We start from the raw sequence: 6,000 nt of genomic DNA on the forward strand, positions 1-6,000 counted from the left end.
TAGATGAAATTTCAGTGGTTAAAGAGTTTCCTGATGTATTTCCTGATGACTTGCCTGGTTTACCTCTAGATAGAGAGGGTGAATTTGCTATTGATCTAGTCCCCAGTACAACCCCAATATCTAAGCCTCCCTACAGAATGGCACCACTTGAGTTAGAAGAATTAAAGAAGCAAATACAAGAATTATTAGACAAGGGTTTCATACGACCCAGTGTATCCCCATGGGGTGCTCCGGTACTATTAGTGAAGAAGAAGGATGGAACATTGAGGCTTTGTATTGATTATAGACAGTTGAATCAGGTGACCATCAAAAACAAGTATCCCATACCTAGAATTGATGATTTGTTTGATCAACTGCAGGGTGCACAAGTATTCTCTAAGATTGACCTGAGGTCAGGTTACTATCAGTTGAAGATCAAGGAGGAGGATATTTCAAAAACAGCTTTCAGAACTCGATATGGTCATTATGAATTCTTGGTGATGCCATTTGGTTTGACTAATGCCCCTGCAGCTTTTATGGAACTAATGAATAGGATATTTCAACCACTCTTGGATATCTGTGTAATTGTATTTATTGATGACATATTGGTGTATTCAAAGAGTAATCAGGAGCATGAGGAACACTTGAGAGATGTGTTGTCCATACTAAGAGAAAAGAAGTTGTATGCGAAGTTCAGCAAATGTGAATTTTGGTTGAATGAAGTTGCTTTCTTAGGCCATGTGATTTCAGGGGAGGGCATATCTGTTGATCCAAGGAAAATAGAAGCTGTAGTTGAATGGGAAGTACCAACAATTGTAACAGAGATTAGAAGTTTCTTGGGCATGGCAGGTTATTACAGGAGATTTGTGGAGGGATTTACTCGAATTGCTCAACCTCTCACCAAACTCACTAAGAAGAGTATGAAATTTGTATGGGGTGATGATTGTGAGCAAAGCTTTCAAGAGTTAAAAAGAAGATTGACTAGTGCCCCTATTCTCACTATTCCAAGTGGTAGTGAGGGATTTGTAGTTTATACTGATGCTTCAAGAAAGGGCCTAGGATGTGTTTTGATGCAGGAAGGGAGAGTAATTGCTTATGCTTCTAGGCAACTTAAAGGTTATGAATTGAATTATCCAACTCATGATTTAGAATTGGCAGCAATTATTTTTGCTCTAAAGATTTGGAGACATTATTTGTATGGTCGACAGTTTGAAATTTTCACTGATCACAAGAGTTTAAAATATATTTTCACCCAGAAGGAGTTGAACATGAGGCAGCGAAGATGGATAGAACTTCTGAAGGATTATGATTGTGCCATCCGTTATCACCCAGGCAAGGCCAATGTTGTAGCTGATGCACTTAGTAGGAAATCTACAAGTTTTATGGCTAGTCTGGTCGTGAAGCAATGGAAGCTAATAGAAGAAAATTTTGATTTGAAAGCTTTGAGAAAAGAGCAAGACTCGATGATTCTGATAGCCTCCATTCAAGTGCAGTCTGATCTTATGCAACAAATTAAGGAAGGACAATTACGAGATCCACATTTAATCTACTTGAGGAGTGAAGTAGAAAAGGGATTGAAGCCACAATTTCAAATTTCAAAGGATGGCCTATTGAGATTTGGGGAGAGAGTATGTGTACCAAATGAACTAGTTATCAAGAATCAAATCCTAACTGAAAGTCATACTTCAAAGTACACCCTACACCCTGGGAGCACTAAGATGTATAGAGATCTTCGAAGTCATTATTGGTGGAAAGGCATGAAGAAAGAAATTGCAATATATGTTTCTAAATGTTTGACTTGTCAGCAAATCAAAGTAGAACACCAAAGACCTGGAGGGTTGCTGCAACCTTTAGTTATTCCTGAATGGAAATGGGAATGTATTACTATGGATTTTGTTTCAGGACTACCCAGAACCTCGAGGAAGCATGATGCTATTTGGGTTATCATTGATAGGTTAACAAAATCTGCGCATTTCCTACCGATTAATATGACTTATTCACTTGATAGACTTGCAGATTTATATGTTAATGAAGTAGTAAGACTTCATGGTATTCCAAAGGAGATTATCTCTGATAGAGACTCCAGATTTCTCTCTAGATTCTGGAGAAAATTGCAGGAGTCGATGGGCACTAAAGTCAAGTTTAGTACTGCATATCATCCTCAGACTGATGGTCAGTCAGAAAGAACAATTCAAACACTTGAGGATTTGCTTAGAGCCTATGTTATGGATTGGAAAGGTGAATGGGATAAGGATATTTCACTTGTTGAGTTCACGTATAATAATAGTTATCATTCAAGTATTCAGATGGCTCCTTATGAAGCTCTATATGGGCGAAAGTGCATAACACCTATATGTTGGGAGGAAGTTGGAGACAGAAAGCTATTAGCACCGGACAAGGTACAAGAAACTACCGAGAAAATTCAAGTAATAAGGAAAAGGTTAAAAACTGCTCAGAGTCGTCAAAAGAGTTATGCTGACAATAGAAGACGAGATATTGAGTTTGAAATCGGAGATTTTGTATTCTTAAAAGTCTCCCCTTCCAAAGGCATTATGAGGTTTGGGAAGAAAGGAAAATTAAGCCCAAGATTTATTGGACCTTTTGAGGTTCTTGAGAGGGTTGGTTCTGTCGCTTACAGGATTGCCTTGCCACCAGCATTGAGCCATGTCCATGATATATTTCATGTCTCGATGATTAGAAAGTATATGTATGACCCTTCTCACCTCATTAAGTATGAGCTGGTGGAATTCGATAAAGATTTATCCTATGTGGAAGAGCCTATTCAGATTATTGATAAGAAAGAAAAAGTCCTAAGGAATCGGGTCATCCCACTGGTTCAAGTAAATTGGAGACATCATTCTGGAGAAGAGACAACTTGGGAGCTAGAAGAGGAAATGAAAAAGGTGTATCCTCGTCTTTTCATCGAATAGAGGTACGATAAATTTAGAGGACTAAATTTTTCTTTTAAGGGGGGGAGAGTGTAACACCTCTCATTTCCGAATGTTCGTATGAACTTTTGGTGATAATGTAAGCATCTATTTTAATTGACAAAAGAAATAGAGTATGAATTAGAGGTAACCTATTTGTAAGATTTGGGAGATCTGTTCAAAAAAAAAAGAAGAAAGAATCTGAGGACCTATATGTAAACCCTAAGGACCTAATCGTGAATATGATAAAAACAAGGACTAAACTGCAAAATGCACCAAATGATAAATTCCACCGCTTAAGCCTCTCTGCCTTCGTTGTTAAGGAAGCAGAGGAGGCAGCTCGTGGGTGATCAGGGAAAGAAAAGAAGAAGAAGAAGAAGAAGAAGAAGGAGAAGAGAAAGAAAATTTGGGGCTTTTAGGGTTTTTGCTTTAATCTTGTTACTTCGGGTCAAAATTTGCAAAGGCAAGTGTTCTAACCCCATCCTACATAAGTATTTGACTCTGTTTTTATGTTGATTCAAAATAAATTGGAAGATTTTTATTTAGAAACTGATATGTTCCTCTTTGGACATAGAACTATGGATTCTGAAAGTTTTCGGTAAACTGACCCCTAAGCACTGTTTCGGCCCTAAGTTTTAGTACAGAATGAGAATTCAGGCAGGAACTATTTTTGTTTGAAATTAGACTCGTATGTCTTTCTTTTGACACCGATTTTGTAGATTTTGGACACCGAATACTTACCCAAAAATTTGTTTCAAAAGAGCCTATAGACGCTGTAAAACAGAGTTCAAGATTTCTGACCTTTCGAAACTAAAACGCCTATAACTCCCTGTTGAAAATTCTGATTTGTACCAAACTGATTTTATTTGAAACTAGACTTGAAATTCTCTCTTTTGACATATAGTTTGAAAATTTTGGAGTTCAATTGCTCACCCTATCGTCTGTTGAATCCGATCCTATAAAGTCTGCAAACCAGTGATTGTGATTTTGACCTTATGTTACCAAATCAGAGGTAACTCTGTGTTGGGAGCCCTGTTTCATATGAAATCTGTTCCATCCGAATATAGACTGATATATGGTTCAACCATAGCCTTCTTATGGGTATTGGAGCATATTTGTTATTCTGAAATATTTGTTTGATGTGCCACTGGAATTCTGTCCGAAATCGAGCTTTGGTCGATTTCGCGTATTCTGTTCTATTTCCTTTGGATACTTGAATTCGCCTAACCTTCTTATTGGAATTGAGCTGGTTATGATTGCTTGGAATCCCTGTACACTCTTGCTTTCAATTCTTTCCCTAAAATGAATACTTTTGTGAGAGATTTGTTCCTCGCATCACATTGTTTTTGAAAAGGCACATGTACGTTTGGTTGTTCCGCGTGTGCTTCCGTTATATGCTGCAATTTGTTGAAACTGCCTTCTTGTACTCTGGTGTGTGGGATTGTCTGGACCTTTGCCAGAAATGGTAAAGGGTATGCGCTGATTTGCCCGCTATGTGGGGTCCCGCTATGTGGGATATTCTGGTATGCGCTTATTTGCCCGCTATGTGGGGTCCCGCTATGTGGGATATTGCTTAGAGCCTGCGATGCTCTGCCGGCCCCCTTTGACTTCACCTAGACGTGGGTGGATGGAGCTCCCAGACGTGGGAGACTTTTGTCAGGTGGTCATTCAGAAATGGATGAATCACATTCTGACTGAGATCCCACTACACCCTCTATATGTTTGATATGACATCCAGAGTCTTGGTGAGTTATTTCTGTTCCTGCTCTGGATAAGTATGATATGATTGCAACGTCAAGGACGACGTTTGAGCTTCTGTACGACATATGAGTTTGATATGCTCTGAAATGTTTCCTTCACTGTTGAGTTTGCTTCGTAATGTTCCATATGTCGTTGATGTGTTTTGGAACATTTTATATGCCATTGATAAGCTCCGATATGTTTCCTTTGTTTCTGATATGCTCCAATTACTCTATGCCCCATCTGTCAGGAACCAAATATGTATGATTAAAAGGACAATTGTGATTCTGCTCCTAATGATATTATGTCTACGAAATCGTATATTCTGCTTTGTGTTTTGAAACTGTATCTCTTTGGAAATTGTACTATTTTGATATGGATATGTTAGTCACTTGCTGAGCTCTTTATGCTCACCCCGTTTGTTGATAAATTTTTCAGGATAGCGTAACTCTTGCTTAAATGTTAAGAATGGGCTGAGGCAGCGGAAAGTTTAGAAGACGTTGGGCAGAACTTTTGTTAGCATATATGTAGTTGTGTATAAGCTACCTTGCATCTAATGAAATGTGACTATGAATCTAAACCTGTGGATTTTGTGTAAGTTAAAGGATCCCTCATGTATAGGGTTTTGGAATGTTAAATTAAATTTGTGTAATGATATGAACTTATGGTAAATCGATGATTGTGGTGACTGCATAGATTTTCCCCACTTGTGGATTTATATTGTGGTTTTTATTTTGATGAGTCGAGTTCAGATTGTATGAATTATCGAGTGATGTGTGCTATGTTTATGAATTGCACCGAGTTATGAATTGGTAGATTATAGAAGTGAAATTTTTGATCTGAATGTTTTCTTAGTGACCTCAAATGTGTGTTTGGATCCTGGGTTAGTTATGATGAAAAATTTTTAATATCATGGATATTTTTGGGGCGTGACAAGATGCAGCCGAGGAACGCGACTCAGACGGGCAGGCTGCGCAGAGGTGGCCTTGGACTTGATGCGGCCGAGGAGCTTAACTCGGGAGGCGCCCTCGGACCGGTTGCGGTCGAGGAGCTTAACTCGGGATGAGGCCTCGGACCGGCTATGGCCGAGGAGCTTAGCTCAGGCGGGTAGGCCGCGTAGAGGTGACCTCGGGCCGGTTGTGGCCGAGGAGCTTGGCTCAAGAGGAGGCCTCATTTATGGTGGGGTGGCGCTTGGCCTGATCCTCTTGTGCTTCTCCCGCCTCCCGACCATCCAGGCTTCCGCCGCGATGTATTGGTTGGCCCGTTGGAGCATCATCGGTACCGCGGTGGTGGGTTGCTCCAGGAGGGACCAGAAGAACCTGGAAGGTCGCATGGCTATCATAAATGGCTGTAT

Source organism: Musa acuminata, unplaced genomic scaffold, assembly GCF_036884655.1.
Source record: "Musa acuminata AAA Group cultivar baxijiao unplaced genomic scaffold, Cavendish_Baxijiao_AAA HiC_scaffold_1077, whole genome shotgun sequence".
NCBI lineage: Eukaryota > Viridiplantae > Streptophyta > Magnoliopsida > Zingiberales > Musaceae > Musa > Musa acuminata.